The sequence below is a fragment of the Salmo trutta genome, chromosome 20 (assembly GCF_901001165.1).
Source record: "Salmo trutta chromosome 20, fSalTru1.1, whole genome shotgun sequence".
NCBI lineage: Eukaryota > Metazoa > Chordata > Actinopteri > Salmoniformes > Salmonidae > Salmo > Salmo trutta.
This window is the reverse complement of record NC_042976.1, coordinates 44962099-44988924: the sequence shown is the minus strand read 5'-3', so window position 1 is coordinate 44988924 and position 26826 is coordinate 44962099. Positions and strand designations below refer to the sequence as shown.

General features: G+C 44.7%; 1 protein-coding gene across 6 annotated transcripts in view; it reads right to left on the bottom strand.

Annotated features, from left to right (window-relative positions):
* Positions 1-26826, bottom strand: part of adarb1b (adenosine deaminase RNA specific B1b) — a 181238-nt gene that overhangs the window by 49611 nt on the left and 104801 nt on the right. The window contains exon 1 of one of the 6 annotated variants that reach the window (XM_029703512.1): positions 3325-3343. The exons of the other annotated variants lie outside the window; for them this stretch is intronic. The gene's annotated coding sequence lies outside the window, so the exon portion shown is untranslated. Of the gene's footprint in view, positions 1-3324; positions 3344-26826 lie in introns of those variants that run through there. 6 annotated transcript variants of the gene reach the window in all.

The window sequence follows — 26826 nt, the reverse complement described above, 5'->3', positions numbered from 1 at the left end:
GTTGAGAGAAGACACACAACACACCTCGTCACATAGAGCTGACAGCTTGAGATAAGACACACAACACACCTCGTCACATAGAGCTGACAGCTTGAGATAAGACACACAACACACCTCGTCACATAGAGCTGACAGGTTGAGAGAAGACACACAACACACCTCGTCACATAGAGCTGACAGCTTGAGAGAAGACACACAACACACCTCGTCACATAGAGCTGAAAGCTTGAGAGAAGACACACAACACACCTCGTCACGTAGAGCTGACAGCTTGAGAGAAGACACACAACACACCTCGTCACGTAGAGCTGACAGCTTCAGAGAAGCAGGCTGAAGATAACAACAGTTAAAATCTGTAGTAAAAGTTCACTGGAGTGGATAAAATAAGTGTACATTATGTGCAGAAAAACAGCTTGGACCAGCCAAAGCAATAAAGCTTTAAACTCTCTGATTACGAGAGTGGGGAAAAGATAGAGTATCAGAGGGAGGAGAGGAAGAGAAGAAAGAGAGGAGGGGAAAAGTAGAGAGGGAGATTGACGTAGAAGAGAGAAAAAGAGAGATTGATAGAGAAATGAGCAGTGAGTAGGGATGAGCAAGTCCATCTCTTTGACTGGAGGGGTCCTTTGAGGACACCACAGCCATCTTCATCACTGCCCACTTCAAATTCCCATGGCTGTCTGTGGTACTCTGGCTCAGACCAACAGGCATGTGTTTAGATAGCTCCTCTATAAGACAAGCATGTGCCAGTTGGCGAGAGAGCAAGAGAGAGAGCGATAGAGAGAGACAGAGAGAGAGAGACAGCATTTCCATCACACTACTGACAGTATTTAGGCCAAGCACAACCACAGCTGGCCAAGTCTGACCGCGAACGGTCTTGAGAGCCAAGAGGAGAAGGAAGTGGTCTTGGTTGAGAAAACGGTAAGGCTTCTCAGACTCTGAACGAAGCATGACCTTCAGATGGCTCTCCCTGTGGTTGCATAAGAATTATAGAAAAACACAGCTTCTTTTTACAGGCTAACACTAGTCAAAGGCCAAACAACTGCTGTCACAATTTATATTTCTTAAACTCATACAGTATATCTGTTTACAGACAGTTAACTGAAAAAAATATGGTTGAAATACAAAATGGCCATTGTGGTAGTGGTACCAATTCCTAAAGTCAGAGTCATTCCCCCAAAACCTTTGAACATGTGTTTGGACCAAATGAAAGGCCACAAATAGGACACAAACAACACAGTAGTCTAAGCGGGAGTTCCCAGGCGTTATAGTGCAAACTTTGTGTATGTAGTCGCATGGCCCTGTTTACAACTGTCAGTGTGAAACTTTTAGAGCTATTAGCCATGCTATGGGGCACTTTTCCCAGTTGGACCAATTGTGTGAGGTCCAGCCAAAGGGAGCGATATTGAGTTGGCCTTCAACATAATTTGGTTTAAATGATGCATGAAGTGAAAAGTGAAAGAATAGCTTCATCTTCAATATATGGGCTATGGAAAGGCTGGGCAATATCAAGGAACTCACGGTAAGGATCAGGGGTAAGAGCTGAGAATAATAAGTCAATGAACCCATAGTCTAATACACCAGTAGGGGGTAGCATTGGTCTTCATTACACAAAAAACAAAGGTTACGTTTAATTAATCATGAGTACTGTTTCCCGTTATGGTTAAATCTAAACTTGTGTGAAAAAACCCCCAACATCTTTCCAGTTTAATCTGAATAGAGCGTGAATAGAGTGTGGGAAGACTGTGTCATGCTCCAAATGAGTAGCCTAGTCTACTTAGTGACCAGTCATCTGAGAGAGGGAGGGGGAGGGAGAGAGATACTTTACAGAGAGAGAGCTACATAGAGAGAGGTAGAAAGAGAGCGAGAGAGAGAGGTGTGTGAGTCTGGTTCACCATCATTAGCATCATCATTTAGGACAGGCCACTGAGGCAAGGGAATGGGGAGGCCCCACCGCTGTGCCACAGGGCTCAGGTCAGGGCACTCACCCACTGAGGGGGCAGGGGAATAAGAGACGTGGCGGTGGCGGGGACATTATAATTGGGCAAGACCCAAATAAGCCAGGCAAAAACACACGACCATCCCCACACAGCGCGAGTGACAGGGAGAGGGGGAGAGATGAGAGTGGGAGGCTAGAGACCAAAAACGTTGAAAATGCAATTTTTTTTAGAGCTAGTACATGCAAATGTGTGTTTGAGAAAGAGACAGAGGAAGAAAATGAGAGAGAGAAAAGATGAGAGAGAGAAAGAATGAGAGAGAGAGAAAGAATGAGAGAGAGAGAGAGAGAGAGAGACAGCAAAAACATATACATGATCAAATACAAATCTTAGAATCAACTATTAAAGACTACCAGAACCCACTGGATTCTCCAACTACCTTGAATGAACTACAAGACAAAATACAAACCCTCCAACCCATGCCAACCCATGTGGTGTTGATGGTATCCTCAATGAAATTCTAACATATTCAGACAACAAAATCCAATTGACTATACTAAAACTCTTTAACATCATCCTTATCTCTGGCATCTTCCCCAATATTTGGAACCAAGGACTGATCACCCCAATCTACAAAAGTGGAGACAAAGACAAATTTGACCCCAATAACTACCGTGGGATATGCGTCAACAGCAACCTTGGGAAAATCCTCTGCATTATCATTAAGAGCAGACTTGTACATTTTCTCAGTGAAAACAATGTACTGAGCAAATGTCAAATTGGCTTTTTACCAAATTATCGTATGACAGACCACATATTCACCCTGCACACCCTAATTGACAAACAAACAAACCAAAACAAAGGCAAAGTCTTCTCATGCTTTGTTGATTTCAAAAAAGCCTTTGACTCAATTTGGTATGAGGGTCTGCAAAACAAATTGATGGAAAGTGGTGTTGGGGGAAAAACATACAACATTATAATATCCATGTACACAAACAACAAGTGTGTGGTTAAAATAGGCAAAAAACAAACACATTTCTTCCCACGGGGCTGTGGGCTGAGACAGGGATGCAGCTTAACCTCTACTCTCTTCAACATATATATCAACGAATTGGCACTAGAACAGTCTGCAGCACCCGGCCTCACTCTACTAGAATCTGAAGTCAAATGTCTACTGTTTGATGATGATCTGATGCTTCTGTCACCAACCAAGGAGGGCCTACAGCAGCACCTAGATCTTCTGCACAGATTCTGACAGACCTGGGCCCTGACAGTAAATCTCAGTAAGACCAAAATAATTGTGTTTCAAAAAAGGTCCGGTTGCCAGGACCACAAATACAAATTCCATCTAGACACCGTTGCCCAAGAGCACACAAAAAACTATACATACCTTGGCCTAAACATCAGCACCACAGGTAACTTCCACAAAGCTGTGAACGATCTGAGAGACAAGGCAAGAAGGGCATTCTATGACATCAAAAGGAACATAAAATTCGACATAGCAATTAGGATCTGGTTCAAAATAATTCACAAAATGGGACAAACACCAAATTGAGACTCCGCATGCAGAATTCTGCAAAAATATCCTCTGTATACAACGTTAAACACCAAATAATGCATGCAGAGCAGAATTAGGCCGATACCCGCTAATTATCAAAATCTAGAAAAGAGCCATTAAATTCTACAACCACCTAAAAGGAAGCGATTCCCAAACCATAACAAAGTCATCACCTACAGAGAGATGAACCTAGAGAAGAGTCCCCTAAGCAAGCTGGTCCTGGGGCTCTGTTCACAAACACAAACAGACCCCACAGAGTCCCAGGACAGCAACACAATTAGACCCAACCAAATCATGAGAAAACAAAAAGATAATTACTTGACACATTGGAAAGAATTAACAAAAAAACAGAGCAAACTAGAATGCTATTTGGCCCTAAACAGAGAGTACAGAGAGTACACAGTGGCAGAATACCTGACCACTGTGACTGACCCAAACTTAAGTAAAGCTTTGACTATGTACAGAGTCAGTGAGCATAGCCTTGCTATTGAGAAAGGCCGCCGTAGGCAGACCTGGCTCTCAAGAGAAGACAGGCTATGTGCACACTGCCCACAAAATGAGGTGGAAACTGAGCTGCACTTCCTAACCTCCTGCCAAATGTATGACCATATTAGAGACACATATTTCCCTCAGATTACACAGATCCACAAAGAATTCAAAAACAAACCCGATTTTGATAAACTCCCATATCTACTGGGTGAAATACCACAGTGTGCCATCACAACAGCAATATTTGTGACCTGTTGCCACAAGAAAAGGGCAACCAGTGAAGAACAAACACCATTGTAAATATAACACATATTTATGTTTATTTATTTTCCCTTTTGTACTTTAACCATTTGCACATTGTTACAACACTGTATATATACATAATATGACAGTTTAAATGTCTTTATTATTTTGGAACTTCTGTGAGTGTAATGTTTCCTGTTCATTTTTATTGTTTATTTCACTTTTGTATATTATCTACTTCACTTGCTTTGGCAATGTTAACATATGTTTCCCATGACAATAAAGCCCCTTGAATTGAGAGAGAGAGAGAGAGAAAGATGAGAGAAAGAAAGAGAAAAAGAGTCAGAAAGAAAGTGAGAGTCACGAGACAGAGGAGAGAGGTAGACAGAAACAGAGTTAAAGAGAGAGAGAGAGAGAGAGAGAGAGAGAGAGAGAGAGAGAGAGAGAGAGAGAGAGACAGAGAGGAGAGAGGTAGACAGAAACAGAGTTAAAGAGAGAGAGAGAGAGAGAGAGACAGAGAGGAAGAGACTGCGTGACTGTGGAAGCAGTAGAGTTTAACCTCCCAGCCCAGTCAGTCCTCACTCGGCAGACTATTAGGCTACAGGCGCCACATCAGAGCAGACATGCATGAAGAGGGCCCTGACAAGCCCTCTCCTAGAGGTGGCTGGGCTTTTGCCGGTTCGAAAAAGCTCTGGGAGAACTTGGCCTAGCACTTCTTCACAATAATTATTTTTAGAATTTGTTATATTCCTCTGTTTGTTCTCACCTGTCATCCCTCACTCCCATATTGGTGATAATCAGCTTTTATCAGTCTGCCTGAGGTGGCTCTCCCTCCTTCCTAGCATTGTGCTGAAAAATAGTTCATTTGAAACATTGTATAAATGTATCCTCAGAGAGAGAGGATGTAGAAAATGGGATTGTGTGTGTATATATATATATATTATATTATATTATATGTGTGTGGTTTGGTTTAGTTTTACTATCCTTGTGGGAACAAGAACACCAGAAAAGGATAGTAAAACTAGGGAAATTGTGGGGACATGTCAACCGGTCCCCACAAGGAAAACGGTTTTTTTTAGGTTTAGGGGTTAGGGTTGCAATTAGGGTTAGGAGTTAGGATTAGGTTTAAGGTTTTGGGGTTAGGTTTAGGGAAAATTGGATTTGGAATGGGAATCAATTGTGTGGTCCCCTCAAGGACAGTTAAACAAACGTACGTGTGTGTGTAAGTATCTCCTATTCCGATGTGTACATGTATACCTGTCCAGAAGGGGGCAGCATTGCCCTTATATTAAGCACGCAGGCCTGGAGTCACTGTACCTCTGTAAAGAATCCAACTGTGGTGTGTGTGTGTGTGTGTGTGTGTGTGTGTGTACCCATAATATGTGTGTGCCTGTGTACATCTTCCTGCATCTTTTCTTCCATCTCGTCCTTAAACCACTGAAATCCAGTTCAAGTAGGCTCCCACAGAGCCACGGACGCAGACTTGCTCTCTCACTACATGTCCAGCAGCACCGGCACATCAGATATTAGAAGTTATCTGGAGGCTCTTCTCAAATTTCCTCCGTAGCGTGACCACCCTGTACCCGCGGGCCACGGGCTCGCGCTCGACGCTAGTGCTGCCCAATGCAGTGTGAATGCCGAGCTTGAAATATTTAACACGCCGCAGAGAGGTGAGGGGGAACGAGTACACACGGTGTCTTTCAGTAGCATTCAGAGAGAGAGAGAGAGAGAGGGAGAGGGAGTTCTCAGTGCAAACACCCACACATGAGCATCCACACAAACACCTCATTTGAACTCGTTTAAAATCCTGGGCAAATTCAGCACATAGCAATATCCTCCATCAGCAGTCTTAAATGACCTGTGTACTGGGGTGAGAGCGGGACAATGAATTCAATAATGTTTTATTCAAGTCTATATGGTTTATCTGCCAGGGAACATGAACAACAAATACATTGCCCCAGATGTAGCTACAAAACTTACATCTGCAGTCCCCATCTGTCATTGGCTAGCAAAACAGTGCTGTGCTACTGTTGTATAATAACGACTGGGTGCGGACCGCGGAGTGACTGTATATACACCGAAATGAATAGTCAAGGTTATGAACGTATATGAATCTGTATGTTTATGAATGACGGTAGTACGTTGTCCTGTGACTAGGGATGGTTTTTTCGAATATTCGATTATCTGAACAAATGTTAGGTTTCGATTATCTGGGAGAGTATTAATTGTTTTTTGGGGGGGTGGCCTATTTTTTTTTTAAGGCTTTGTCTAAATTTAATACAATGATCTACGTGACATTTCTACACAGCCTACAAGGATAGACCAACACAATATTCTTTTAAAGTGCACCCCATAAAAAGACACACCGGTAGCCTACACACGTTTCACCAGTGTAGCTTGTTATTGTCGGTCAAAGCGGCACTACAGTCAGAGGCTCCATGTGTAGCAAGTGAGGTGGGAGATTTCTAATCAATGGAAAATGGAATTCAAATGACGTAACTAAATTGGCTAAATGAGAAGGAGTAGGCTGTTGTTTCATATGAATGTAGACATCGGACAGAGTGCAGCAAAATAGTCTCAATTAGCCTTGCAACTTTAGCTAGCTAGCTGGCTATCTTAGCTGGCTACTGTAGCTAGCTAGCTTCTTTACAACGATTTGACGCAGTGAACAAGACAGGTACTACTAGATGATATGATAGATAACCTACGGCAGCAACAAGTTTGTCTAACTTGCGCGAGTCGGTTTGGCTACTTTCTCTCTCTATGCCACACACAGCCTTTCAGAGCAGAGCGCAGCGCAAGCAAGTCTCTGTTCGCAGTATGAAGATTCCGCCGTCCAATCTGCAGCAACTGCGTGATGATATTCACGTCAGCATGGGCCAACATCCCTGTGGAATGTTTCCAACACCTTATAGAATTCCCTGAAGAATTCAGGCTGTTCCAGAGGCAAAGGGGGCCCGACCCGGGACTAGATGGGTGTACCTAATAAACTAGCTGGTGTATATATTTATATTCCGGACTCTGACATTGCTCGTTATGATATTTCTTCATTTCTTTCTTTTAATTTCTTTGGAATAGTGTGTATTGTTTTGTATTGTCAGGTATTACTGCACTGTCAGAGCTAGAAATATAAGCATTTTGCTGCCCCTGCGATAACATCTGCAAAATATGTGTACGTGACCAATAACAATAGATTTGACTTCTTGGTCTGTCCTTGTGCTCAGCCCACCCTCCTAGCAGACCCATACGGGAGCCAGCAGCCCGGTGTTAGGTGGGGTGGCACTGGGAGGAGTCCCTGTTCCTTCTGCTCTGCTCCGCTGCCACGGCCTTTGAGGCTGTGCCCGCTGCTCCAGGGCAACACAACAGAACAATAGCCGCCTCCATCTGTCTACCCTCTGGTGGCACACACACACACACACACACACACACACACACACACACACACACACACCACAACACACAGGGCCCAGAGGGCTCTGGCAGACACACCAATAAGGAGAGAAGGGAAGGGGACTCCTCCCAGTGCCAACATCAGGAGCCACTGGGGAAGAGGGGTGTCAGAAGGTGGAATCTGGACAAGCAATAAATCAATGATAACAACACTAGCCAAGCATTGATATAGCGCAGTTATATTTAGCTAAACCTTTTTCAGCACAGGAGAGACCAGTGCAGAGTAGGAGAATGAAAGTAGCCCATAGTAGAACTAAGTCAGCACTTCTTCTCTTTAACAATGTTCTCACAAGCTTTGGAATAGTCCCTTCCACCTGTGTCGTCGTTAGGAGCTCTCCTTGACCTGTCTTAATGGATGGGGAGCACAGACAGAGATATGATACTGGGATGAAGTGAGACACAAAGAGCAGTACATTGGCCACATTTCTATCAGCGGAGCGCTGAATGTTTCACCTTGCTGAACGCACCCCTGGTTACCCAGGCGGTAACCACTTCTGGAGTGTCTGATTGAAAGTCAAGGGGAGAAAAAAAAAAATGGGAAACACTGACTGAGGATTGGAGCTGTGCACCTCTGACCCGGCCTAGTGTTAGCACCTGGGTTGGGGTCAATGCCATTTCAATTCAGTTGTTTGGAGGAAAATTGCAATTAGAATTGGAATTGACCCCCACCAACTATGATTAGCACCCAGCTGGAAAGCAGCACAGCGGGAGACAATTTGTATTTCTCCCCCCAAAAATCCTAATTATTTGCTTAGGCTCACCTGCTGGGGTGGCAGATGTGTGTGTGTGTGTGTGTGTGTTTTGGGTGGCGCCCCCTATCCTCTCCCCTGGCACTGCTGGATCTATCTGGGTCAGGCATCTGGTGAGATGCCAGGGCAAGGCACTGCGGTGGGAAGTTGGGCATCACAGCTGGAGTGCCCACCACGCCCCAACACAAACAAACCCCTGGAGCAACCAGGTGCCAGCACCCAGAGCGGGCACACCGGCAGTGAAACCTGTTCCGATCAGGATGGTTATGAGGGTTGTGTGTGCGTGCGTGCGTAATGTGCGTGGCAGTTGTGCGCGTGTACGCATGCAGTTGTGAATTTGAAAACGCATTAAACCATTTCACCTCAAATTTGTCAAAACAACTGTCCCATGATCCCCGTCCCAAACACCAACCAATAGAAAGACATAACAAAACGACTGTTCCATGATCCCCGTCCCAAACACCAACCAATAGAAAGACATAACAAAACGACTGTTCCATGATCCCCGTCCCAACCACCAACCAATAGAAAGACATAACAAAACGACTGTTCCATGATCCCCGTCCCAAACACCAACCAATAGAAATACATAACAAAACGACTCAGCGTCAACTGTCATACAGTAGGAGAGAAGAGCGATTGAGCTACCACAGAGACAGACAGTACTGGTTACAAAATCATGCCCATTGATTCATCTGGCCTTTTCAATCCCAGACCGTCGGCGGAGGGTGAAGTTGCTCCTGGAAGCCGATCCTGGGTCAGTTTCCCCATTTTCTCCACTAATGGTTAAGGTTAGGACTGATCCTAGATCTGTCCTTAGAGGAAACTTCACCCCTTCAAACCTCCCATATATACCCAGGGTAACAATACAAATGCTCGTTCTTGCAGGAGCTCGTGTAGTTACATCAACTGTGTTTTGAAATTAGGCCACCGCGGCGTGTTTGTGTGTGTGTGTGTGTGTGTGTGTGTGTCAGAAAAAGAGAGTAGAAAGACTAAAATGGGGGCATAGAATTGGTTTACAACAAGGCAGGTGAAAGTAATCTGTGACTGAAGCCTGACTCAGTCAAGCTTGACGTTTGAGCACTGTCAAATCCTTTCAAATACACATGCGCAGACACACACACACACACACACACACACACACACACACACACGACTATTCAGCCAGCAAAAACCTCCAACAAGAGCCTTCCAGAGCAGTGATCAGAGGCTTTGAAAAGGCATTGGCGATCCAGCGCCAGTGATTAAGGTAATGACAAGCTATAATACTTGTCTCATTCACAGGACATACAGTAGGTTTCATTCTGAGCAGCTTCTGAAGTACCAGATCATAAGTCCATAAACCGTAGCAATGCGGGTCTAGGCTTAAAGCTTTCCATTCTGCCATGTCTCCAATCTCTCCCATTCTTTTTCTCTCTCCACCCCGCACAATGCCAACCCAAACACAGCGTTTCCGTTTGGCAGGGCAACACACAAGTGTGTGTGTGTGTGTGTGTGTGTGTGTGTGTGTGTGTGTGAGATTCTTGAGTGATGGGCGCTGGAGTAAAAAGGGTCTCGCAGTGAAATGAAGGAGAGGTTGTGAATCTCAGTCTCCGTCTGTCTTTCTTCCTCTCTCCATAGTTCACTTCTAAGGATCGCTCTGCTGTTCTCACACACACACACACACACACACACACACACACACACACACACACACACACACACACACACACACACACACACACACACACACACACACACACACGTGAATGCTTAGCCGTTGCGTTGGGTCCATCATCTGGCTCACCTGGCCTAGGGGCTGGGCTGCTATGGGCCAGTGAACAAAGCCATCTGTCTATCTGCACGTGTCTTTGTATGCATTATGTTGGGTTGACCTGCCTGTACGCTTGTCTCTCTTTCTGGCTGGCTGTCTGTAGGCCTCCGTGCTTTCCTTCTGTCTCTGCGTGCCTTTTTACATCTGTGTGTGTGTGTGTGTGTGTGTGTGTGTGTGTGTGTGTGTGTGTATGTGTGTGTGTGTGTGTGTGTGTGTGTGTGTGTGTGTGTGTGTGTGCGTGTGTACAAACACCACCTCTCACTGTAAGCTCGCACTCGCCCCCAGCCCTGAGTAAATAACTCCCTGCACTCATCCTGTTAGTTTTAACTTTTTTAATCTCTCTCTCTTTCTCCCTCTCTCCTTCTAAAATATTTATAACTGTTGTGCTGCACAGGCAAGAAAAAGGCTTTTCTTTTGTAATATTTTTTGGTGCTAAGCCGATCAAATGGCTTGGATCTGTTCTGCAAAGCCGGGTGCAATCCTATTCTGTCATCTCATTCCTCTCCCCCCAAAAATAAACACTTATATAACAACAATATGATTACCAACGTGCCCCTGCTAAGGAAAATAGGTTTTGCTACAGTACCGTTTTAGCGTTGGCCAGCACTAGAGGATATAATGGAGAAATGACTCATTGTGTTTTGATAGAGAGCCCAGACAAGAGCAGGGGCCACTAATTCACAGTAGCATGGACACACTGACACTGAATGTTTAAAATGCCATTGTATCTCCACGAATGTCTCGTTCAAGGTGACCAGTGGAAGACCGAAAGAGAGAGAGCCCCACAGGGGTGCGTGCTCAGCCCCCTCCTGTACTCCCTGTTCACCCATGACTGTGTGGCCATGCACGCCTCCAATTCAATCATCAAGTTTGCGGACAACACAACAGTAGTAGGCCTGATTACCAACAATTATGAGACAACCTAGAGGAAGGAGGTGAGGGCCCTGGGAAAATAACCTCTCACTCAACATCAACAAAACGAGCTGATCGTGGACTTTAGGAAACAGCAGAGGGAGCACGCCCCATCCACATCGATGGGACAGCAGTGGAGAAGGTAGAAAGTTCCTCAGAGTACACATCACTGATGATCTGAAATGGTACACCCACACAGACAGTGTGGTGAAGAAGGTGCAATAGCGCCTCTTCAACCTCAGGAGGCTGAAGAAATTTGGCTTGGCCCCTAAAAGCCTCACAAACTTTTACAGATGCACAATTGAGAGCATCCTGTCGGGCTGTATCACCGCCTGGTATGGCAACTGCACCGCCCGCAACCGCAAGGCTCTCCTGAGGGTGGCGCGGTCTGCCCAACGCATCACCGGGGGAAAACTACCTGCCCTCCAGGACACCTACAGCACCCGATGTCACAAGAAGGCCAAAAAGATCATCAAGGACATCAACCACCCAAGCCAATGCCTGTTCACCCCGTTATCATCCAGAAGGTGAGGTCAGTACAGGTGCATCAAAGCTGGAACAGAGACACTGAAAAACAGCTTCTATCTCAAGGCCATCAGACTGTTAAATAGCCATCACTAGCTGGCTTCCACCCAGTTACGCAACCTAGCACCTTAGAGGCTGCTGCCCTATATACATAGACTTGGAATCCCTGGCCACTTTAACAATGGAACAATAGTCACTTTAATAATGTTTACATACTGCTTTACTCATCTTATATGTACAGAGCCTTCGGAAAGTATTCCGACCCCTTGACTTTTTCCACATTTTGTTACGTTACAGACTTATTGTGGATTTCATTTAAATCCTCAACAATCTTCACACAATACCCCATAATGACAAAGCGAAAACAGGTTTTTCGAAATGTTTGTACATTTATTAAAAATTAAAAACAGAAATACCTTATTTACATAAGTATTCAGACCCTTTGGTATGAGACTCGAAGTTGAGTTCAGGTGCATCCTGTTTCCAAATCAAATCAAAGTTTATTTGTCACGTGCGTCGAATACAACAGGTGTAGACCTTAAAGTGAAATGCTTACTTAGAGGCTCTAACCAACAGTGCAATTTCTAAGTAAAAAAAAAAGGTATTAGGTGAACAATAGGTAAGTTAAGAAATAAAAACAACAGTAAAAATACAGTGAAAAATAACAGTAGCAAGTAACTATGCATATATGATAAACAGAGAGTAGCAGTAGCGTAAAAGAGGGGTTGGCAGGTGGCGGGACACAATGCAGATAGCCCGGGTAGCCAATGTGCGGGGGCACCGGTTGGTTGGGCTAACTGAGGTAGCATGTACATGAATGTATAGTTCCATTGATCATCCTTGAGGTGTTTCTACAACTTGATTGGAGTCCACCTGTGGTAAATTCAATTTGATTTGGAAAGGCACACACCTGTCTATATAAAGGTCCCACAGTTGACAGTGCATATCAGAGCAAAAACCAAGCCATGAGGTCAAAGGAATTGTCCGTAGAGCTCCGAGACAGGATTGTGTCGAGGCACATATCTGGGGAAGGGTACCAAAACATTTCTGCAGCATTGAAGGTCCCCAAGAACACGGTGGAACCACCAAGACTCTTCCTAGAGCTGGCGCCTGGCCAAACTGAGCAATCGGGGGAGAAGGTCAGGGAGGTGACCAAGAACCCGATGGTCACTGACAGAGCTCCAGAGTTCCTCTGTGGAGATGGAAGAACCTTCCAGAAGGACAACCAACTCTGTAGCACTACACCAATCAGGCCTTTATGGTAGGGTGACCAGACGGAAACCACTCCTCAGTAAAATGCACATGACAGCCCGCTTGGAGTTTGCCAAAAGGCACCTAAAGACTCTCAGTCCATCAGAAACAAGATTCTCTGGTCTGATGAAACCAAATTTGAACTCTATGGCCTGAATGCCAAGCATCACAACTTGAGGAAACCTGGCAACATCCATATGGTGAAGCATGGTGGTGGCAGCTTCATGCTGTGAGAATGTTTTTTAGCGGAAGGGACTGGGAGACTAGTCAGGATTGAGGCAAAGATGAACGGAGTAAAGTACAAAGAGATCCTTGAAGAAAACCTGCTCCAGAGTTGGGTGAAGGTTCACCTTCCAACAAGACAATGACCATAAGCATACAGCCAAGACAACACAGGAGTATTGTCTTGGCCCAGCCAGAGCCTGGACATGAACCCGATCGAACATCTCTGGAGAGATCTGAAAAAAACTGTGAAGTAACTCTCCCCATCCAACCTGACAGAGCTTGAGAGGATCTGCAGAGAAGAATGGGATAAACTCCCCAAATGCAGGTGTGCCAAGATTGTAGCGTCATACCCAAGAGGACTCAATGCTGTAATTTCTGCCAAAAGTGCTTCAACAAAGTACTGAGTAAAGGGTCTGAATACTTATATAAATGTGATATCATTTGATTTTTTATTTTATATAATTTAGCAAAAATGTCTAAAAAAACTGTTTTTGCTTTGTCATTATGGGGTATTGTGTGTAGATTGATGAGGGAAAAAAACTATTTAATCAATTTTAGAATAAGGCTGTAACGTAACAAAATGTGAAAAAAGGGAAGGGGTCTGAATACTTTCCAATTGTACTGTACATACTGTATTCTATTCTACTGTATTTTAGTCAATGCCACTCCGACATTGCTTGATCTAATATTTATATATTTCTTAATTCTATTCTTTTAGTTTTAGATAGTGTGTATTGTTGTGAATTGTTTGATACTACTGCACTGTTGGAGCTAGGAACACAAGCATTTTTCTACACCCGCAATAACATCTGCTAAATACCTGTATACGACCAATACAATTTGATTTGATGTGAAGAGGTCATTTGGAACCCTTGGAGATACCCTCTGCTGTGGCACAAGGCATTGTGAGTAGATTAGTTGCCTCTGTCGGTCTGAGTGGCCTTCAATGGCAACAAGTCTTGCTATCGCTCTCTCTCAGCCACACACACATACAAAGTCAAAACCGTTTCCACTCGCACTTGAGCGAACGAAGGACATCTCTCTGACGACTCGCATGAGAAAGGCTAGAAATGACTCAATGAGTCACAAAGTATTGTGTTACGTTCAGGTCATTCTTCATAACACGAAGTGCTTGTCGTTCTGTCGGAAAACAGACACGACGGTCACGGCGATAGAGAACCGCGCGTCGCCACATCAAAGAACTACTAAAAAATCCACAGCCCTCGCTACCCCACCTTTCAGTTCCTTTCATAGTCAAGCAGGATTTGCAGTCACCCCACCGTGGCTTTTGAAGCTTACTCCCACACACCCACACACACTCATTTATCCACACACGTAACTCACATGGATGCGCGGCGTTGGGCACACACACACACAGACACACACACACAACAAAAACAGATAAACGCCCACTCACTTCCAAAACATTCACGTCTGACACCGTTTGTGTGATCCCTTGGAAAACAGCAGACACACACCAGGGATAACCAACATAGCGTATGCACTTAAAGCGCTAGTTTGACCCTATATCTACATTGCTTTAACGCTTTCATGCCTCGGAATCCCTAGTGCTCCTGGTAGAAGTTACCACGACGACACAGATCTGATCTAAGATCTGTCGAGTCAACACACAAGCAATTGCTTGGAACATGCAATACTGACCTTACATCCGTGAAACAAGGAAACTTCGTCCTACTCTGAAATGCTCGGATTAAAATTTTTAAAAAATGCCACTGTTGTTGTTTCCAATTGGCCCACATAAAAAGCTAATTAGAATTTAGGGAGAGGAAGGCCCGTTTAGGGAAAGAGGGGATCTAGCTCACACACACACACACACACACAGAGACAGCTGACCTAAAAGGACTAAAGAGCGTGAACCTACGTAGAGGAGCTTTGCGCTGGTGTGTGAACTCTTGGCAGGTGTCTCTCAGTCACTCAGAGTGTGGGCATGTGCGCGTGTGTAGCGGCACAACGGTCCCATCACATTATCCCCGTGGAGATCGATCCAGTCTTTCTGACTGACCAGATAAATCAACATGAGTAGCCCTGACAGGTGGATTACATTATCCCTGCTCATTTCAACAAGAGCCTATACACTCCCAGCTCATTATCAATACAGTCTTATACATAACCACATCGTATTGACAATAGACGGAGTGCTTTTTCCAATTCAGTGCACTCCTCTCATACAAGTCTGCAGATTCCACTGTATGGCCTAGTAGGTTTGGGCGGTATACTGTATATACTGTATACCGGGGTATTTGGAAATACCCCGGTATACAGATGGTTTTTTAATACTGTTAATACCATTGAAACTATTTTTTTGTTGTTGAAGTTTTTCAATACATCTTAATATTTGTAGCAATTTTTTATGTAAATACCTGTGTCAACTTGTGCAATATGTTAAAAGTTAAAGCTGATCGCCTTCTTCATTTCACCAGTCACATCATTTTACATTATGAAGCTTCCCGTAGTTCCCCAGAAGAGTTGACCCAGTCACATGTTTGTTTGTAAATAGCACAATGGGAGAAAGCGGGAGCAGTTGAGTCCATCTGTGTACTGACAGAGATTGCGTTTAATATTGAAAGTCAAACTTTTTTTTTCTTCAATAGAACGATCAGAGATGTGTAACTATAGTTTTTACAGAAAATACATTAGCGCAACACATTCGTCAGAAAATAGCTTCATTTCCCATCAAGTGACAACAGAAGTGCAACGCTATTTGGCTGGCAACCACATGAGTAAATGAGCTTCCAATGAAAAAGAAAGGTATTTTTTGTTGCAAAAAACGATGCATGGCCATCATATTTCTAATGTTTAGCATAGAAAAAACATAACCAGCCACATTGCATAAATGTTTTGCTTAAAGACCTCTTGCATTTTACCGAGCTACACAGAGAAAAATACTGGAGAAGAGTAGCAACACATCAGACAAAGCGCTGTCTTTTAATATAATGCCCATTTGTGAATTCTCATCCGAGTGGAGAAGTGCATCTGAAGCACAATATTAGTTTGATGCTGAGCAGAAATGACAATAAGAAGCATTTTAGATCTGCGTTTACAAAACGTGGCAAGATACAGTATTTCTTATGCGTTTAAAAAAAATGACATTGGTAGCTCCTAGCCATACATGTATAACTTTATGAGCTGGATTGCCTGTCTATACAATGCGTTTATTTTTGTTTGTGTTCGTTAGCAAATTTAGCTAGCAGCCTCCATGGAAATGTGCTATTATTTGTGCATACTTTGTTAGCATTCTGGTAATAGACATCCAATGTGCTTTTTTTTGTATATTTGGCGCCCCCCTTGTGTACTAAGCCGGTAATACTGTAAATGTGAGAGAAAAGGATGGTTTGATGATACGAAAATCTGGATACTCTCCAACCCTACTGCCTAGTAGAGCAGAGGCAGGCTAGCAAATGCTAAAGGGCACTGTTAGCTTCCCTGAGGCTGTGTGGTGATCATCAGTGACTTCACACACCGCTGTAAACTATTCCACGCTCTTCCTCGTACTGCAATAGAGCGAGGGAGGATGCGGGAGACCACGAGAGAGAAAGAGATACAGAGAAAATTAGACAAACTAATAGCTGACTAGGCAGTGGCGACGGAAGCAGCGGTAGCTTGTAAACCGGAGGCTTTGATTTGACGTGAACAGAGAATGAGGTCATGGTGCCGGGGCTCTTTTTTAGCCTAGCTGCTACAGTATGGCCCATCCGCTGGGAACAGAGCTTGGGTTAGCGGTAGCGGCTAATTTGCTTAGCAGGAGCTCCGGGCCATGTGGTGCCTCACCTGGCGCCTGCTCTCTCGCTTTCAACCTCTCTCTCTCTATGTATCTCCCCTTGAGACTCTACAGCAACAGTGTTGACTCAATAGAGGATGGAGGGAGTGGGGGGGTGCATACACAAATAGAGGAGAGGACTGGTGCAGAGGAGAGGAAGAGTGACAGCAAGGGAGAAATTTAGAGGGCAAGAGGGAAAAAACACTAACAGCAAGCGAGGGAGAAGGTACACGAAAGACAGAAGGATGTAGGAATAGCAAGCAATACGGAAGGTAGGGCACAGGGAGAGAGAGGGACGTTGAGCGAGCGAGGTAAATGAAAAATGGAAGGAGGAGACATGAAATAGAGGGGGGGGGGGAGACAAATAAAGAGGAAGATGAGAGCGGGGCATGACTGTGAGCAAGAACACATGAGCGTGTTCGTCTAAGCCAGGTTTATCTCAGCTGTGTTCCCATCCTTTTACAACATGCTACACTCAAGCAGTAACCAACTGAATTGCTTGATTTCTCTCAAAGCCTTCCGCCCGCTCTCTCTCAAGTGGCCTCCTTCTCTTGGCTTTGCCGTCTCCCTATAGCTCTTCCATACTCTCTAGTGCTGACAACATTAATATATGTTTGACTGGGAGGGAAGAAACTAACTCATCGTAAGTGGCAAATAACACACACATACACAGCTTGGTCTCTCTTATTAGCTCTGAGTGGGAATAAAGTGTAGGCGGCGTTTTGCAACAGAGAGACTATTCTGGGATGCGTTTGGGGCCCGCAGTAAAAATGGGAATCTGCCAGCAGTGTTAATTATGAAGCTGGTTGAGAGAATGCCAAGAGTGTGCAAAGCTGTCATCAAGGCAAAAGGTGGCAACTTTGAAGAATCTAGAATATAACATATATTTTTGATTTGTTAAAAAAAAAAATGGGTTACTACATGATTCCATGTGTTATTTCATAGTTTTGATGTCTTCACTATAATTGGCTCTGATCCAAGATGGCGTAGCAGTCGGACATGTGTTTTCCTTGTAACCGTGTCAATAGTCTGTTTTCGTAATTTCTTTCCTGATATATTTTAATCTCACTTTTCATCTACAAACAAAAACGTCTCTGCTATTTTTATACCTTATAACTGGAACCTCCATCAGCAGCTAGCCAGCTAACTAGCTACTAGCTATTAGTCATTGTTAGCCACTGCTAGTGGTCTTCACCTTTAGCTCGGACACCAGCCAGCTTTAGCTCGGACAATACCTGCCAGTCTGCACAGCGCGATATCAACCCAGAGCATATCGGACTGGTTTTCTCTACCACATCACTGGATTCCTGCTGCAAGCTCTGGACCATTACACCGGATCATCGCAGCTAGCTAGCTGCAACCGAGTGGCTATTGTTGGCTAACGCCTCTGTCCCGAAGCAAGCACCAGTTAGCCTTGAGCTAGCCTCGAGCTAGGCCCATCTCCCGGCTAGCCGACAAAGTATACCAGCTAATTCTTGAGCTACAATACCTCTTTTGCCAATTGGCCTGGACCCTTTATTGTCGACACGGAGCCCCGTTGATCCATCACGACTGGTCTGCTGACATAATGATCCGATGTGTTTCAACAGGCTTTTACGTTGCGATGTCGCTGAAGACCCATCTGCTAGCCACTTTCTGAACAGTGTGTCTCCCGCTCACCCTGCATAGTAGCGACTACCGAACGGCCCCCTGACTCACCTATTGCTGCTCATTGGACCCTATGATCACTCGGCTACCCAGCTGATGCCTGCTGGACTGTTCACCAACACGGTACCTCATTTTGTTTATCTGTCGGCCTCTGCCTCGAACTCAGGTCCTGTGTGTACCTAACTGACCCTCGCTGCCCATTCATCGCCATTTACCCGTTGTTGTCTTAGCTCTCCTGATCAACACCTGTGATTGCTTTATGCCTCTCTCTAATGTCAATATGCCTTGTCTACCTCTGTTTCGGATAGTTCTTATTGTTTTATTTCACTGTAGAGCCCTCAGTCCCGCTCAAGATGCCTAAGATAGCTCTTTTACCCCTCCCCACACACATGCTGAGACCTCACCTGGCTTAACTGGTGCCTCTAGAGATGCAACCTCTCTCATCGTCACTCAATGCCTAGGTTTACCTCCACTGTACATTTTAAACAAATCCACTGTACACTCCACATCCTACCATACCCTTGTCTGTACATTATGCCCTGAATCTATTCTACCATGCCCAGAAATCTGCTCCTTTTATTCTCTGTTCCCAACACACTAGATGACCAGTTCCTATAGCCTTTAGCCGTACCCTTATCCTACTCTTCCTCGGGTTCCTCTGGTGATGTAGAACTTAACCCAGGTCCTGTAGCCCCAGTACTACACCTATTCCCCGGGCGCTCTCATTTGTTGACTTCTGTAACCGTAAAAGCCTTGGTTTCATGCACGTTAACATCAGAAGCCTCCTCCCTAAGTTTGCTTTATTCACTGCTTTAGCACACTCCGCCAACCCTGATTTCCTAGCGGTGTCTGAATCCTGGCTTAGGAAGGCCACCAAAAATTCTGAAATTTCCATCCCCAACTACAACATTTTCCATCAAGAGAGAACTGCAAAAGGGGGTGGAGTTGCAATCTACTGCAGAGATAGCCTGCAGAGTTCTGTCATACTATCCAGGTCTGTGCCCAAACAGTTCAAGCTTCTACTTTTAAAAATCCACCTTTCCAGAAATAAGTCTCTCACTGTTGCCACTTGTTATAGACCCCCCTCAGCCCGCAACTAAGCCCTGGACACCACATGTGAATTGATTGCCCCCATCAATCTTCAAAGTTCGTACTGTTAGGTGACCTCAACTGGGATATGCTTAACACCCCGGCCGTCCTACAATCTAAGCTAGATGCCCTCAATCTCACACAAATTATCAAGGAACCTAACAGGTACAACCCTAAATCCGTAATGGGTCCGCGGCCAAACGACCACCCCTCATCACTGTCAAACACCCCTTAAAACACTACAGCGAGCAGGCACTTCAAATCGACCTGGCCTGGGTATCCTGGAAGGATATTGACCTCATCCCGTCAGTAGAGGATGCCTGGTGGTTCTTTAAAAGTGCTTTCCTCACCATCTTAAATAAGCATGCCCCAATCAAAAAATGTAGAAGTAAGAACAGATATAGCCCTTGGTTCACCCCAGACTTGACTTCCCTTGACCAGCACAAAAACATCCTGTCACATTCTGCATTAGCATCGAATAGCCCCCGCGACATGCAACTTTTCAGGGAAGTCAGGAACCAATATACACAGTCAGTTAGGAAAGCAAAGGCTTTGCATCCTGTAGCAAAATTTGCATCCTGTAGCACTAATTCCAAAAGGTTTTGAGACACTGTAAAGTCCAGGGAGAATAAGAGCACCTCCCCCCAGCTGCCAACTGCACTGAGGCTAGGAAACACTGTCACCACCGATAAATCTACAATAATCGAGAATTTCAATAAGCATTTCTCTACGGCTGGCCATGATTTCCACCTGGCTACCCCTACCCCGGCCAACAGCTCTGCACCCCCCGCAGCAACTTGCCCAAGCCCCCGCCCCCCCGCTTTTCCTTCACCAAAATCCAGATAGCTGATGTTCTGAAAGGGCTGCAAAATTTGGACCCCTACAAATCAGCTGGGCTAGACAATCTGGACCCTCTTTTTCTAAAATGATCCGCCGCAATTGTTGCAAACCCTATTACTAGCCTGTTAAACCTCTCTTTCATATCGTCTGAGATTCCTAAAGATTGGAAAGCTGCCGCGGACATCCCCCTCTTCAAAGGGGGAGACACAAATCGGAGGGCCTGTTGTCCGGACCTCTGGCAGTCTCTATGGGGGTGTCACAGGGTTCAATTCTCAGGCCGACTCTTTTCTCTGTATATATCAATGATGTCGCTCTTGCTGCTGGTGATTCTTTGATCCACCTCTACGCAGACGACACCATTCGGTATACATCTGGCCCTTTGGACACTGTGTTAACAAACCTCCAAACAAGCTTCAATGACATACAACACTTCTTCCGTGGCCTCCAACTGCTCTTAAATGCTAGTAAAACTAAATGCATACTCTTCAACCGATCGCTGCCCGCACCCGCCCGCCCTAATAGCATCACTACTCCGGACGGCTCTGACCTAGAATATGTTGACAACTACACATACCAAGGAGTCTGGTTAGACTGTAAACTCTCCTTCCAGACTCACATTAAGCATCTCCAATCCAAAATGAAATCTAGAATCGGCTTCCTATTTCGCAACAAAGCCTCCTCACTCATGCTGCCAAACATACCCTCGTAAAACTGACTATCCTACCGATCCTTGACTTCGGCGATGTCATTTACAAAATAGCCTCCAACACTCTACTCAGCAAATTGGATGTAGTTTATCACAGTGCCATCCGTTTTGTCACCAAAGCCCCATATACTACCCACCACTGCGACCTGTATGCTCTCGTTGGCTGGCCCTCTCTACATATTTGTCGCCAAACCCACTGGCTCCAGATCATCTATAAGTCTTTGCTAGGTAAAGCCCCACCTTATCTCAGCTCACAGGTCACCATAGCAACACCCACCCATGGCACGCGCTCCAGCAGGTATATTTCACTGGTCGTCATCCCCAAAGCCAACTCCTCCTTTGGCTGCCTTTCCTTCCAGTTCTCTGCTGCCAATGACTGGAACGAATTGCAAAAATCACTGAAGCTGGAGACTTATATCTCCCTCACTATCTTTAAGCATCAGCTGTCAGAGCAGGTAACCGATCACTGCACCTGTACACAGCCCATCTGTAAATAGCCCACCCAACTACCTCATCCCCATATTGTTATTTTTTGTGTGCTTTTGCACCACGGTATCTCTACTTGCACATCATCATCTGCATATCTATCATTCCAGTGTTAATGCTAAATTGTAATTATTTCGCCACTATGGCCTATTTATTGCCTTACCTCCCTAATCTTACTAAATTTGCAGACACTGTACATAGATTTTTCTATTGTGTTATTGACTGTACGTTTGCTTATCCCATGTGTAACTCTGTGTTGTTTTTTGTCGCACTGCTTTGCTTTATCTTGGCCAGGTCGCAGTTGTAAATGAGAACTTGTTCTCAACTGGCCTACCTGGTTAAATAAAGGTAAAATTTAAAAATAAATTCTACAATGTAGAAAATAGTAAAAATAAAGAAAAACACTTGAATGAGTAGGTGTCCAAACTTTTGACTGGCACTGTATATATTTATTAAACCCCCCCCCCCGTAATCTAAGCATATCTAAAATCTATCGTGAAATAAAAACACAGATAGATAAATACACCTTACATAGTACAAACATCAGAAATAGTTACAAATTATAGAGATCCATTCATGGATGTACAGATCTGTTGGCTAATAGTTTAGAAATGTCTACTGCTGCTTTTTTCCCCAGATGTCCAGAGTGGACACCCTGGCCCTGTGAATCCTGGCTGTGGACAGTTCCATCAGACAATTTCCTTAAATGTGAGCAGCCATTGCTGCAGTGGTAACTGACGAGGTGGTGTCCACCTTTGTACAATCATTTTCTTAGCAGCTGTGGTTCCTGCCAACCACACTCTCCATTGGCGTTCAACTCAGATTCATCACAAACCAACATCACTATTGGATCTAATGGCAATAGTTGGTCTATAAGTACAGAGATCATATCGTTGACTTTCTACCAAAATTCAACCACCCCCGGGACATTAAAACACTGGCGGATTTCCTGGAAGCTAAAGAGTCCATTCACATATCTTTGAAAGTATAAATACCCTTCCTAGACCTACACAATTCCTTTTTAAGCCATATTGGAGAGTATGAATGCCATTTAAGATTAGATCTCGAATGCTTCTCTGTAGCTTTCCACACATTTACTGCGTAAGCTATAATTGGTCCAAACAATAATTCACATTTTTTTAGGAGTCAGTCCAGAAAATAATACATATTATATTCTTATTGGAGCAACTACTGGACTCATTTGGAATGACAGGTGATGAAAGCCCACCTGACGCTTTTGTTCTCTGTCGTGCTCCATATTTAATCTGCAGTCTCTTTTTCCTGCAAATGAACTTCTTTATGGCAGACTATTGGTCTAAACTTGACTCTATAGGAGGAGGCAGTGGTAACATGGAACTCAAAATTGATACAAGGGATGACATTCCTTTGAATAATTGAGATTCTAGCATGCAAAGAAGTAGGCATAACTGACCGTCTGCTTATGTTTTTTTGGACCTTTTGAAAGGATTCGAAGTAGGTTCTTCCTGCAAATAGTGTAAATAGAGGGGGATAAGGTAATGCTTAATGATTTGTGTCTTCACCGTGGCTATCACCTACTTAAGCATTGTCCTCCCTTGTGTATCAATTTTATGAGTTCCATGTTACCACTGCCTCCTCCTATAGAGTCAAGTTTAGACCAATAGTCTACCATAAAGAAGTTCATTTGCAGGAAAAAGAGACCGCAGATTAAATATGGAGCACAACAGAGCTCCCGAGTGGTGCAGAGGTCTAAGGGACTGCATCTCAGCACAAGAGGTGTCACTGGAGTCCCCGGTTCGAATCTAGGCTGAATCACATCCGGCTGTGATTGGGAGTCCCATAGGGTGGTGCACAATTGGCCCAGTGTTGTCTGGGGTAGGACGTCATTGTAAATAAGAATTTGTCCTTAACCGACTTGCCTAGTTAAAGAAAACAAAAGCATCAGGTGGACTTTCATGTTTTTTTCCCCCCACCTATCATTCCAAATGTGTGTGCTTGGGTAAAGTCATCTGATTATCTGTTGTTGATTTGGCTTCTGTGACATTGTGGATCCTTCCAGGGAATGGACGCTTGACACAGGCCTTTTTAACACCTGCAGCAACCAGACCACGCGACTAGATTGTGGACCAGGAGTACCCACGGGAGCTGCCAGGGACAGATACTAATGGTCTTTCACTTTCGCCCACACAGACAAGCACAATATGCACGCACATAGGCAGAGACACACCCATAGGATCTTAACCCACACATTCCAGGTGGCTTTTTATTGTATAGTGTGCACAGTCACTAATCTCTAAGTCAATTGATTCATATCAGGTCCGTCTCCGTTCTACTGAACAAACCCCTGGTGGGTCAAAACTAACTGAACAGTTCAGGGGCATGCGAACCAAATATACCCACCAGCGTGTACTAGCCATTTAAGCCAAATACTCTTGTGCCTAAGTGCCTGTTCAATAAGGGGGGCATTGATGCCAACTAATACAATTAAGCTCCATCATGACAAGAGCTTTTAGGTCAAGCTTACTCCCAGGGAAAAGCACGAAGACGAAACGCAAAGGTTGCAAATAGAGAATGACCAAGCAAAACATAGAGGTAATTAAGGTGTAACAAACACACACTCCCAAAACCACGTGAGAACAATAACACTGCCACGGTCTGGTGTCTGAAATGGCTTGGTAATTGCAATTCCTTGTGCTCTTGAATGCTCGTGTCATGATGAAGTTTGTCCTTGAATGTTCCCTCCCCAGAGTCTTTGACTGCAGGCCCGTCTGCCTTTTATCCTGCGGAAACCTGCCGAGATTAAACAAAGGCATTCCGGCGGGAAAGCTTTCTGAAATTCCCAACGGGAATAATAATAATAATAATGGATAATTTGCTACCGCCAGACACAACACTCTTTTGAAGGGGAGAGATGTCTTCGGGAGGGTAAATAATCTTAGATGAGGACAATTTGACATGTTTGTTTCCTCAGTTGATCCCTTGGTTGAAGTCAGCGCTTTTGGGGAGTTACGTAAAAGCATACAGCCCAATTATCCCAAACCATGTTTGTCTCAAGCCGACTACATAATAGAACATAATTTGCCTGCTTTGTTTAGTCTTTTTTAGGGGGTGAGGGAGAGTGAGAGAAAATGTGTATGCGCACGTGTGTGTGTGTGCGCCCACATAAGGGTGTGGGTGCGTACTTGAGAGAAACAGAAGGCGAGCGGGGGACCGACCGACAAACCGATCAAAACACTACCCGACACAATATATCCTAATGTGGTTCAAATCAGAGAGTTTTCCCATGTAAACGCCACATGGTAACTTAAGCCAGTCAACAAAAACATACATTTTAGGAGACTGCTACTGTGACGAGAGTGCGGAGTTTAAAATGTAACACATCGTGTGCTCCCACGATCTTAAGAAACAGAGACAACTGACATATCTATAATGTAATATCGGTCTGTGTTTGTTCAGTCTGTGCTTTCTTTTGAAACAGATCCACCAGACATATGTCAAATTCTCACTATTGACTAATCAAGTGGTTTGTGGATATAAAAAGGAGGGCACTGAGCCTGTACACAATCATTTTAGGATGAGGGGCGCTGTAGTTCTGCTGGTGTTGCTGTGCTGTCTGTTTGGGGTATGGGCTAAGGGAGAGAGTGTGATTGACGGTCATGGTTATGAAGCTACCCGAGACAAGCCACAAAGAGGTGACTGGCCAGACCCCCACCCCTCCTGACATCTGGACTGAGCTGAGGGTTCTGAGAGACAAAGTGAACATCCTGGGTGCTGTCGAAGGGAGAAGAGAGAGCGAGGAGCTGAGCGTCACTAAGACCGAACCGCAGCTCCGGAAGAACAAGGTGGAGGAGCTGGAGAGAAAGAAACCAGGGCAAACAGCTGAACTGTCCACCGTGGATGGCCAGAGTGACTGCCAGTGAGAGGGAGTTGGATGAGCAGAAAAAGGAGGTGACGACTCTTCGAGAGGAGCTGCGCGTCACTAAGACTGAACCGCAGCTCCAGAGGAACAAGGTGGAGGAGCTGGAGAGGGTGAGTGCAGACAGACCAAAGGTCTGTGCTAGTTTGACTGGTTCAGGAGCTGTAGGACCATTCAATGCTGAAACCACCCTCATCTACAGTACTGTTATTACAAACATCGACACAGCCTGCGACTCACACAGTTATCTTCACAGCACCACTCAAAAGGAGTTCACGACTTTAGATTCGCCATCACTGATTTCCGCAGGTTTATGTTGGGTGTATATGCAAGAATGACCAGAAAGTTACATTTAACTGACAATGAAATGATGGAGATCATTTACACGTATCTAATGCACTAAGTTTAGAGCTGGAGGTGGCAGATGTGGCCTACACGCGTCTTCCCAAAGGACAAGGGGCCTTTTGGTGATAATTGTAACCATAACACCTTTAGTGGCTTCCTGCTCTTCGCTGTGCGAAGGGGAACGACTGTACCACAATCAGGTGAAGAGCCAAGGCTTTCTAGACCCAGGAGGTTAGGGCTTTCTAGACCCAGGAGGAGGTTAGGGCTTTCTAGACCCAGGAGGTTAGGGCTTTCTAGACCCAGGAGGTTAGGGCTTTCTAGACCCAGGAGGAGGTTAGGGCTTTCTAGACCCAGGAGGTTAGGGCTTTCTAGACCCAGGAGGTTAGGGCTTTCTAGACCCAGGAGGAGGTTAGGGCTTTCTAGACCCAGGAGGTTAGGGCTTTCTAGACCCAGGAGGTTAGGGCTTTCTAGACCCAGGAGGTTAGGGCTTTCTAGACCCAGGAGGAGGTTAGGGCTTTCTAGACCCAGGAGGTTAGGGCTTCCTAGACCCCAAATGTTATTCTGTAACCCAATATGAAAACTGAACAAAAATATAATTGCAAAGAAATCTAAGAATAAGGTGGACAAAACAATTGAACACTTAAATTTTTTTATCAGAAACATGATAGTTTCTTAATTCTTCTGGAATTTCTTATTTTCATCCACCTGATAACCGTTGATGTTTTCAAATGAATACCACCAGTCCATCTGCAGACATTGTCTTTTTAACTGTTTAGTACGTTTGTTTTGCGAGTAGGTGCAGAGTATTTGTCTTACTTTTCTTTTCATTCGTTGCACCATGTCATTGCTATAACTGTTGAAGGTGAAATGTTGATGTTGCTTTTCTTTGAT